General features: G+C 40.5%; 1 pseudogene; it reads right to left on the reverse strand.

Moving 5' to 3' along the window:
• Positions 1 to 1,334: 1,334 nt before the first annotated feature.
• On the reverse strand, positions 1,335 to 11,352 carry LOC131777025 (uncharacterized; annotated as a pseudogene).
• Between the last annotated feature and the right edge of the window lie 773 nt (positions 11,353 to 12,125).

Genomic DNA, 12,125 nt, shown 5'->3' on the forward strand with positions numbered 1-12,125 from the left:
CCAAATTTCAATATATGATTGATGTAATGCATAACACTTAATCGATCTCAACCTCAATAGGATTTCACCTAAAGCGCCGTTCAGGGAAGTGTAGCTGAACAATTTACCACAGGTATCCCAAATCTCTTTACCAACATTTAAGCTTATTTATAATAGCTGGTTAATTTTACTAAAGTAACGGACGTGAATGTCAAATCAGCCAAAGACATAAACTTTATGTTTTTAAGGTAAACAAGTTTTACCAATCGTGATTCAGGAAATAACGTAAACAGGTATATTTAACGTTTAACCACAGGACACCCAAACATTATGACCATAATGGCATAAGTTGACTACGAATGGACAGAAAATGACTCGGTTGTTATGTTTGAAGGATTTTGTCGCAAATTTTCCTAAGCAATGTCATTAAAGAGGATTTTTATTCTTAGCCTCGTTTCCATGTCAGCGAATTTCTGACATGCGTGGTTTTCGTCACCAGAAGTTAATTTGGATTGGCCCTATATCAGAAAATTTTAGTCTCAGGGTCATAAGTGTTGTGGCAAATTTATCATTAATTTGAACAATTTTGGTCGATAACCGCTAGATTAGTTCAATCGTAACAATTTCTGATGCTCCTTATACCCAGGGCCGCTCGTTTTTGCTCTTTTCTTCCTCAGAGCCTTTCGTTTTCTTAAGCCTGCGCGGCCTTTAAAGCCTGGGGAATACATTGTCACAAAAGAAGTCTCTAGGCCAATCTCAAGCAGCCGAGATGACTTGGCGAAAACGTTTGCATGGAAATTATAGGAGAATGCTTGGGAACAAACGAAACATATAATTCTGTCTTCTGTAAATATTCTTCTATAAAATCTTCGAACCTTACGTTTTCGTTGTATCTTTTCGCTCTGGTTTTACCTCGTGGCATGCCTTCGGGGCAGACCAAGGCGAAAATTCGGCTGGGTTTGTTTTTCAAGGTGGTCACGATCACAAAATCGACCGACATGATTCTGGAGAGTAATGTTGTTTACTTCCGGTCTTGCTCATTAGTAATTGACTTGATATTTTCACGCTGACTGAAGAACGTCTTAGGGGTGAATTTGCAGACCGCTTCAATAGTAATTTTAACAACTGACTGGAAAAGATGCATATCACCGACAGAGGGATGTTTCTCTTCATATCTATACAACTTACTAGGTGATGTTCACTGCTGACCGAGTAGATGCGCATACATAACTTATGGAGTGGTGTTTTGACCCATACTGATGTGGGAACCAAAATTCCGTTTTCCAGAGACACCAAATAACTCACTTTAGTTTCTCTAATTAAAGGTTTAATCTTCACAAAATGTTGTATACAACTCAAAATCTCTCCTCTCTCCAAAACATCACCGATGCGTATTTTCCACGAGGTACGTAATTTGAACCAAGGCTCACATAATTTCAAAACGAGTTTGTCAATGACAAAAGTCACGCAACTCCCAAAAAAAACAGTCACGACACCCTCCCCCCATTTAAGTGATAATCAGCTTAAATGTTCTTAAACTTCTTGTGAAACAATGTCCTTGATTCTCTCGTTTGCGATCTCCTTGGATCTTCTACTTGGGCTCAATCTTGGTCTGAACACTTCTGCTTCTGGGTTTAGCTGGCAGTCAGGATCCTCTCCTCCAATTTCTAGTTTACATACCAGTTGCAAGGGGCGCTCCACGATGTAACCATTCCCTTGCTTAAGCTTCAATCCGCGGACTGTTCCATCCTTGCCCGTGACCTTTCCTACCACTCGTGCAAGCTTCCACAGTGCTCTATTCTTGGTTTCATCTTAAAGCAACACCAGCGCACCTGTGTTCGGGATTTTGGCAATGTTACCAGTGGGCGGCCGTTGTCTTTCTTCAAGGGCGTGCACTTACTCCTTCACGAATCTCTTTCGAAGATGCTCTTTGCTTTTCTGCAGAAACCTCATTCGTCTGGTTACTTCTTCCTCTCCAGTCTTCTCAAGATCCTCCTCTTGTCGGTGGATATCTTAAGCCAATGAGAAATGCAAAATTCTGGGTGTTTTTTTTTAGAGGATACCCAATCAAAATCTGTTCGCATGATTTCACAACGTTTATCGATCCTATACTTTCGGGTATTTCTAAGGCTCTACTCTTATAGTTTTGGGTACCCGAGACAATCCTCCTCATCGAGACAACTTAACGGAGCGTTTACTAGGAGATGAAAGCTGTAAAAGCTGTCCCCTCACCAGTATCTCCACAAACCTAAAAGACAGAAGCTCCGGAAACAATTGAGCTGTCTCGTCCGGGCAGGCGAGCCAAAGTGTCTATATGAGAAAAAGTTGTCCCGTCTGACAGGGTAACCTTACTTGCTGAGGCGAGACAGCTCGCCCACCTGAGTTTTTCGCCCCGCAGGACTAGTTCGCCTTTTTCATGTAAACGGTTGGTTGAAAATTTCAAAGAAATAAGGGATAAGTTAGCTCGGCTAGGGTAACTCGGTTGGAAGGTTGTCTTGGGTACCCGAGGCTATAGAAATGAACCCTGAGGATGACCGAGTTTGTTGTATCTTGAACAACTGGAATTCAGATTGAGTGAACCACCTTTTTTAATGGACAACTAGTGAGTTTTATTGAGATTTAATGCATTCAAGAATTTGTTTCCAGTGATCACAACGACCACGGCCAACTCTACCTACTTTTAAGACGGCAACACTTATAGACAAAATTTTTATTGATGAATAAAGTTCACGTTCTTTAAGCGGACCAGTGTTTTCAGGTATAATTGATCCTCTTCCGAATTTCACTTTACTACCTGATCAGAGGAAGAACTCAAGTCAAACTACTTGGCTGTCTCTTCTTAGCGAAAGCGCGATGGATTAATTGCGTAAAACTCCCTAAAGAAGTCTACGACAGTTAGACGAAACGCGCTTCGACGGCGGAGAATAAAAATATTTTACAGCTACTGTTCGCAGAGTGCTGCTCACCAGTAAAGTTTTCTAAAAAACATTTAAAAATTAATTCTTCAGATAGATGTTATTTACAGTAATCGTTCCAATCCCAAAATGCTAAGTACAGCAACGTCACACCACAAAAAAGAAACAAAACAAAATAATTATTAACCATACCTCGATATAACGAACATTTTGGCTGTTTTCCGCAAACTCATTAAATCGAGTTTTTCGAGATAACGAACTCTCGATATAAGGAACCAATTTCCCCAGTCCCTCGGCACTTCGTTAAATCGAAGTCTCACTGCACAAATAAATTTTTTCATGCGCGGGATCAAAGCGGGCAAGGCTACATTGGTTACCCGAGCGGGCAAGATGGACCCATCTTGCTCGCTCGGGTAGCCAATCACGCCATAGGATTCGCTTCACATTGCCCACGGTCACTGTCAGCGATATAATTATCTAAAGTCGCAAATAATTTTTGTCAGCAATACCCCCTCCTTTAACCCCCTCTTCCCCCTGTAAAAGGTTGCATTTTGTTTTAATAATTCTTAGAAGCTACCATGATCATCGATATCTTGTTGCGCGGCTAGATTGATATGAAACCGATCGTTTTGAAGCATTTCTTCCTAAAACTACCTGCTCTCCCGGCGATCCTGAGGGCGCTTCTGAGGAAGATCTTGAGGGCAATTCTAACAATTATCCTGGGGGTGATCCTCAGAGCGATCCTTAGAGCGTTCCTGAGGACCTTCCTGAGGGCTATCTTGGGAACGATCTTGGGGACGATCTTGGGGACGATCTTGGGGACGATCTTAGGGACGATCTTGGGGGCAATCCCAAGGGTGATCCTGAGGGCGATCACGAGGGCGCTTCTGAGGGCGCCGTATTATAGACGTCCTCGAAAAGTCTTGTGGACGATCTCGAGGGCCATTGTAAGGGCGATCCTGGGGGCGATTCAGGGGGCTATGATCTGCTACTCTTTCTTCTTAATTCTTCATGCTCTTGCTCACGTTCACCCAGCCACGTGTCGTAATCACCATCGAGGAGTGCTGACAATCTACGACGATTTTTTAAAGTTTGCTTTGACCCTTCTAGGGTATGAGTTACTGCAAACACTATTTCTGTAGCACCTCTGTTTAACAATCTCATTAATTCTTCGGTTTCAAAGCCATCCGGCTTAGCTTCGACATGCTGCTCCATATGTCGCTTCAATGCCAACCAATGACGAATAATGGAGAAAACGGACAGATCTGTTGCTGATTGACCAGCTGACAAAGCGGCATTCTTCAGCAACTTAAATGTTGTACACATTGCCTTTGCGATTTCTCCTGATGCCATTGAACCACGAATAACCTGCTGTACCACGCGATGTAGCCTCATGCATCCAACAGACTTCCTCTGGAAAAGTGAAAACTTTGTCAAAACTTCTACTATGTGGCTATTTGTCAGGGGAAGTTCCCTTTTCTTTCCGGCATCTGGGACGTCAGGAGACAAGAGCTCTGCACTTATAAGTCCTTCATGGATTTCATCTGGATTAAGGAAAGCAGCTGCATGTACGAACCTGGTTGCAATGTCGCCAAATTTTGAGCTCTTCACAAAATCAAAGTTCATCAGCCATGTGGTGTGGACGGAAAGACGATTCAAGGAATCATACTCCCTCGAGGGATGTGCGTGACGTTGACTCAAAAGCTGCAAACGTTCGAGTTTGTATTCGGTTAGATATTTACTTATAGGGCACTGAAGAGATCTGATATGTGCACCAGCCTGCTCCAAAGCAAGAGGAAGACAACCAAGCTCAACAACCAGCTCATTTAGCGTATCCTCCTGGTCTGAAATATTTTCACCGCTTGAACGACTTAAAAGGAACTCTTTTGCTTCGTCAGGAGAGAAAGAGAAGACTTCTACACAACAACTTGTGTCGAGATCCACACATTGACAAATTTCTTTCTTTTCACGCCTTGTTGTTATCAGCATGTGACCGTTTGACTCCCTTTTCCATATTCCTGTCAAAGCTTTACGCATTTTCACAGAAAGTAGTGGTTGGTCGACGTTATCGAGAACCATTAGCCACAGCTTTTCTTGCCGAGATATAAACATTAGAATTTGTGTCAGTGTAAAATCTGATGAGTTCTTCATCAGTCCTAAACGTAACGCCAGGTCATTCACACAACTTTCAAATTTCTCTTCATCCTCCATGGAGAACCAAAATACGCCTCCCTCGTATTGTGGTTTATACTTCCAAGCGAATTGAGCTGCTAAGGTCGTTTTTCCACATCCACCAAGACCACAAATGGCTGCCATCCTAAATTCGTGATGGCTCTTTTCTAGAGGGAGGCACCTTTCAAGCGATTCTAACTCTTTTTGTCTTCCTGTAAACCACTTGTTTCGATCTGGCGCATCAAATATTACAGATTTATAATGTGCCACTGAAACATTGACTTTCCTTGAAAGCAGTGTTTCCCAACTGTTCTGCATCGCCGGCGTTTTGACTTCCAAATTTTGCAAGAAGTTTTTTCCAGGTCTTGTCTTGCTGGTTGTTCTTCATGTCTGCTTTTGCTCAATTCATGTAATATTGCCTCAAACATTTCGCGTATGCTGTCGATCGTTTCTTCCAGCCGATTGGTCATAGTTCCGGAGAGCGCTACAATTTCATCGCGTATGACACTGAGGAATGTGTCATTTAGTGGCTTACCAACGCAGAATTCTAACCCTAAGCAAAATTAGGACAACCAAGCAATTAGTAAACCAACAATAAGCCGTCGATTTTCAATGTGAGCTAAAGATTATCGTCACTTACCATTAAAGTGGATTGTAGGAATCGAGTGATTTTGCTTGACAGCCCTGATTTACCGTGGACTGACTCGCGTTATAAATTCACCATGTTGGCGAGCAAACGTTGACCACACGCAGACAACCATATGGAGTGTGAAGCTATGTGACGTTATTGACCTCTAACGCTCGCTGTAATTTAAAACGGTAAGATTTTCTTCACCAACAGCAAAATAATCACGCGACCCTCCTTCCCCCAGCGTGTAGATTGTCTCCCAAAAGTTTGATTTCGGGCCGCCTTTTCAACGGCACACATGTGTATGTACTGGTCGGGGAGAGGGTCGGGTGATAGTTTTGTCGCCAGCCTGGAAATGTGGGCTCGATTGATTGATTGATTAATTTCGATATCAGAACTGTTGATCGACCTCTTTTTTTCACGTACATCTTGTATCGATAGCAAAACTGTTAACGAAGCAGGAAAATAGAGTAGGCTTTTGAGGTGTTTAGAGTAGTGTAAACGTAATGATTTGTGGCATGAATATTGGACACCAATCGACCTGAAACATGCTTGAAAATAGGAGGGGAGCGATAACTGAAAGTGAAAGAGGTCTGGCGAAGTTGTTGAGATTGGGAGCTGCACAGCTCGATGATTTTGTTTTTGAGGAGTGTCAGTTGAAAGGGGGGAGGAGGAGGTGGTGAGAATTATCCTTCCAATAAAAATTACCAGATCACTTGCAAAAACAGGAAAATGAAAGTAAATGATCAAAAGCTGCAAACTGTAAGCTCTATGAGGAACTGTCATCGATCACTTGAATCAAAGTGAGATTGGATGTTGCCAATTACGGCGAGAGTCAGAGATAAACAATCCTTTCACGTTACGCGGCCTCAGACCCATGCGGTTGCCTGCCTGTGTTTTGCCAAGCGATTAGAATCAACGGAAATCAGCAGTTTGAGTTCCACAGAGCTTGGGAACCAACATGTAAAAGAGATCAAGCTGTCAAAGGTGTGACATCTTGGCTCAAGTCTATGCTTTCTATGCGAAACAATACAAACTAAGAGAAAAAAAGGAAGTCTCATTTAGTTTCATTGTTTAGTGTTTCACATTCAATAGTCATACTTGGTTCATACTTGGTTCACACTAAATGAAGATTTGTCGATTTTTTTTAAAATTTATGTCTTCAATTTGGTTCATGAATGTCTACGTTGAAATTGCAATCCGTATCTCTTCAACAGCCAGCATATTCTATCGGCCTTAAGATACAATTTTTGTTGAGACCTCCTCGGCTAGAGGAGAACACAGAGCAATATTTCTTCAAATATGTGTAATGACATCTTACCATGCTTCCCCCACAACTGCAGCTCAGCGAGGAGCTCTGTTTTTCCTGCTGGGGCAAATCCCAGGTCTTCAACCAAGGTCTCCATTCGATGAAAACATGTATTGTATTTTACTTCCGTCCATGACGTAAAGTCGCAATGGGCCCACTCATTTCGTACTTCAGACCTCACAAGTTCAGCTGACGGTGCTGCAGAGCTGAATGGCGGAGCACAGCAAAGAACAGCCAGAGCTGCCGAGGCATCAAAAGAGGAATCAAATGCATCGAAATGTGCCATGAAAGGTTTCATGAACAACTTAGCCAATGACACTTCATCCTTTACACAATAGTCAAAGTGATGTGTGTCTCGACCCAGGGCGGCGTTATTGTTGATACTTTCGTAGTTCAGCTTCAGGGTGGTCGGTGGAATAGTCTTCAGGTGAGTCGGATAGATTTGCTTGTCTAATCCATACTTTGCCAACAGATGTTGGTAAAATGGTTTCATTTCCTGTTGAATCTTATTTCTGAGATACGGCATAAGAACTCTGTTGAGAACAGTGCCAACCACCAACCACCGACGGTGTTCTGTGTCTTTCCCGGGCGACGATGCCATGCTCTGTTTCTTGCCTTCTAAATCACAAGTTTACTTAACGCTAAGAGAGAAAGTAGGTTTAATTGACGTAAAAATAAAAACATTGGCAGCTCATAACAGAAGCATATTTGGTCTCGATAATTTGTTTGAATTGTTGTTATTCAAAGTGTCTTTCCCTTGCCGAAGTTGGTTTGTTGGTTTTTATATTTTTAAAACCAAGATTGTCTGCGCTATATGAGGTTTTTAATAGTTTATAACTAGCCCTATAGCTATATTCGTTAAATTTAAAACTCTCTTTCGTATTCTTTACTATTCTTTCCGCACTTAAATCATCGAACACATCCATACTTCAAAACTCTCAGATGTTTTTAAATCCACATTTATAAAATTTCTATCATCACACTTTTCACTTATCTTCCATACTTCCAAACTTCTACATTACTTTACACGAAAGCTTCTTCCTTTCTAATTCATGTCCTGTTTTATCTTCGATCGAATTATTTCAAGTTATTATCTCGTCAACACTTTCATACATTCAAATTATATTGGTAACTTTTTAACTTTTCTCCCACCATTCTAATTTAGACCTTAAATATTTTTTCATTTTTTCATTTACAAATTTTAAAACGTCAAGACCTCACTCGAACATGTTTCTCAACTCCCTCATTTCTGCTTACCCCTCTATACTTCTCCACTTCACATTTCCACAACTCTCCTCAAGTTCCTAAGCTCCACAATTGCATGCGTCCACTCCACTAAAATTTTAAGGTACAATTTTGGCCCTACTTTTTTTTTTCAGTCTATTCTGATGAGCTGTTACGAGAAATGAAGTGTAAATTTGAGTAGCATCTCAAAACAATCTTCCAAGAATGATAATATCGATTAAAATGATTCGATTCTGTTTAGCACGGGCTTGCATAGCTTTAGTTCGCCGGGTGAAACTTCAAACACAATTTCGCGATGTGAAACTCTAGTTAGAAGTCACGAGAACTCTGAACGGTCGAGTGAGCATGAAACACGTTTTAACTTGTCACATCACCAGAACATGATCAAGATATGAACTAGTTAATTATTACAAACTGAATTATGCATTTAAGAGGTTGATTGAAACCCATCTCATTTAGAACTTAGATTTTTCTTTTTCATCATTTAAAAACTTCAAAACATCAAGACCACACTCGCACTTATACGTGTCTGAACTTCCTCACTTTGATTTACCCCTTCAGACTTATCTACTTCACATTTACACAACTCTCCTCAAGTTCCTAAGTTCCATAATTCTACGCTTGCACTACATTAAGAGTGTGTCCACGAGAGTATCAGGCAGTCGTGCTACATGTCATCTCACCGATTTCAATGAAACTTTGCCAGCTTAAAGGGTCCACTCCACAACTTAAAAAGACAAACTGGTTTCTGTTTTGGTTATTTCCAGGAGGAGATAGACCACCACCCCCGGTTTTTCTTGGTTCTTACCTTTGAAATCGCTTCAAAATAGGTAAAATGTAAGAAACTCTCACTGCTACGGTATTTAACCAATTACTCTGAGGATTTTCATACATAGTATTACATCCTTAATGGACATCTGACGCAAGTATCAATTAGTTTGATTGAAGGCTTGTCATCAGCAGAGGCAAATAAATGACTGTGTTTTGAGACTTCGATTCATCCAAATATTTGACAACTTTGAGGTCAAATATCTCCCCTTGCCAGAGAGCTACAACACTAATTTTAATTCCCCTTTACAATCCATTATTTTATCTCTGAAAACCATCAAAAAAAGCTTTGGGAACTACCGTATTTTTGTCTTGGATGCCTTTTAAAATCTGTGACTGTGACAAGCTTCTCTCGCCTACACCTGTCACGCAATTCTGGCTCTAGGTGGTCAATTGACCAAATAAACCTACACTTTATAACTCTTTTATACAAGATGATTGATCAAGAAAGCTAAAAAATGTGAAAAACGTTCGAGGTTTCATGTAGGAACTTTCACGTTTAGAGAGATGCATGTGGGCGAAAAATTGATGGGAAAATCGTAGCGTTTCTCTCTTCTGTCGTTTATTACCTTATAGATTTGCTAAAATCAGCAAATAGGGCTTTTCTACGGCACAAAACACTCATTAGTCTATAATTTGATCGTTTATCGTCATTATTGCTTATTCTAGGGGATTTTAAAGTCACGCGCTGCGTGTTGGTTGACAATATTATACGCTGTGGCTATATGGCTGGTGACCGGTCAAGGTGTTGAAATCACTAAATGACCGGCAGTCCTATATTCTCAGTAAATTTTACAAAATCGAAAAATTCCAGTTAATCTAAACAATCATATGTCGATTTAGGAAAGTCACGCGATCTTGAAGTGCTTTATAGATCTCAAGTCTAGTGTTTGGTTTACGCTGGGCTCAGAACTGAGACGAAACCATGTTTTGTGACACTTAGAACTTTTTCAGCTCGACTGCAGGTCAAGATTTTCAAAACACTAAATGGCCGGCAGTCCTATATTCTCAGTAAATTTGACAAAATCGAAAAAAATTCCAGCTAATCTAAACTATCATATGTCGATTTAGAAAAGTCAAGCGATCTTGAAATGCTTTTTAGATCTCAAGTCTAGTGTTTGGTTTACGCTGGGCTCAGAAGACGAAACCATGTTTTGTGACACTTAGAACTTTTTTCAGCTAGACAGGCGGTCAAGGTTTTCAAAACAATAAATGGCCGGCAGTCCTATATTCTCAGTAAATTTCACAAAATCGAAAAATTCCAGCTAATCTAAACTTTCATATGTCGATTTAGAAAAGTCAAGCGATCCTGAAATGCTTTATAGATCTCAAGTCTAGTGTTTAGTTTACGAATCGAATTCGAATTTTGCGATTTTGTGAAATTTACTGAGAATATAGGACTGCCCGCCATTTAGTGTTTTCAACACCTTGACCGGTTACCGGCCATATACACAGGACGAAATTGCAAGAATCCGTAAACGGAAACGTGGCAGAAACATGTTAAACCGTTCTGGAAACACGACGGATAACCTGTGTTTCCGTTACCGGTTTCGTGACGTTTTCTCGCGTTTCCGTTGCTGCGTATACAACGGAACCGTGAGAGCAGTGAGAGCTTCGTACATTTTACCCATTTTGAAGCGATTTCCGATTTCCTTGGTGAAAACCAAGAAAAACCGGGGGGAGTGGTCTATCTCCTCCCGGAAATAACCAAAAAAGAAACCAGTTTGTCTTTTTAAGTTTTGAGGTAGACCCTTTAAACTGGCAAAGTTTCATTTAAATCGGTGAGATGCCATGTAGCACGACTGCCTAGTGATCTTGTGAATACACTATTAATACTTCAAGATGCTATTTTGGCCCTACTTTTTTTTCATTCCATTCTGATAAGCTGCTATGAGAAATGAATTTGAAAAGTGTCTCAAAGCAGTCTTTAAGAATGAGAATATCGATTAAATTGATTCGATTCTGTTTAGCACAGGCTTTAAAAGCTTTAGTTCGCAGGGTGGAACTTCAAACATAATTTTCACGTTGTGAAACTCTACTTAGAAGTCACGAGAACTCTGAACGGTCGAGTGAGCATGAAACACGTCTTGTCGCATCACTAGAACATGATCAAGATATGAACTAGTTAACTATTGCAAACTGAATTATGTAGTTAAGAAGTTGATTGAAACCCATCTTAAAGAATGTGAGGAGCTTACCGGTACAAAAACTCTTGTTTCGTGTACTAGCATTGTAACTTCCGTTTTCACCAACCCGCGGTTTCAAAGCGGCAAAACTATCAAATACACTAGATAACTTGACCGATTGATCAACGGCGTGGTTACAGACTTATTATTTCTGATAAATTCGACTGATGCTTTGTTATGTAAACGCTAATCGAATAGCCCTTGGGGCGTAAGATATCATGTGAGCAAAAGTGGTGGCCTTTTAAGTCGAGAAAATATGACACTAACGAATACATGCGTAACTTTTCAATTGAGTAACTGTCAATCATATCCAACAGTCATGCCGTGATAAACATTTTCCCGTCTCACTGAATTTATTAAAGTTCAGTGATACTAACGGCGTGATTACAGGCTTATTATTCCTAATAAATTCGGCCTATGCTTTGTTGTGTGAACAAAAATATCGAAGTACCTTATAAGCGGCCCTGAAAATGTGACAAATTAAAATAAAATGAAACGTTAGCAGGGGCGAATATCGATCGGTTCGAATTATCGAGGGTATAAAGGTTCAAATAATCTGGTTGGCTGAACAAGACTCAAGCTGTTAAAAATATCGGACCATCGATAAAGTTCACATTCTTCAATAGTTTACAAACTGAGATAGTTCGGCGGTTGAATTTAACACTTTTGCCTGAAGTATTTTAGTCTCCAATACGGATTCTGAAAGTGAAATGTTCAGTGAAATCCGGCCAAATCGAAGCTCATAAAAAAGCGCGAGTTTTTTTCACAGTACAATTAGTAAACAAACTGCTCAAGGCGTGTGTTTTCCAGGAACATAGCTCGGAATGACAGAGCCGTAAAACTCGGCTGCTGTGACTCATGTG

The sequence above is a fragment of the Pocillopora verrucosa genome, chromosome 14 (genome assembly GCF_036669915.1).
Source record: "Pocillopora verrucosa isolate sample1 chromosome 14, ASM3666991v2, whole genome shotgun sequence".
NCBI lineage: Eukaryota > Metazoa > Cnidaria > Anthozoa > Scleractinia > Pocilloporidae > Pocillopora > Pocillopora verrucosa.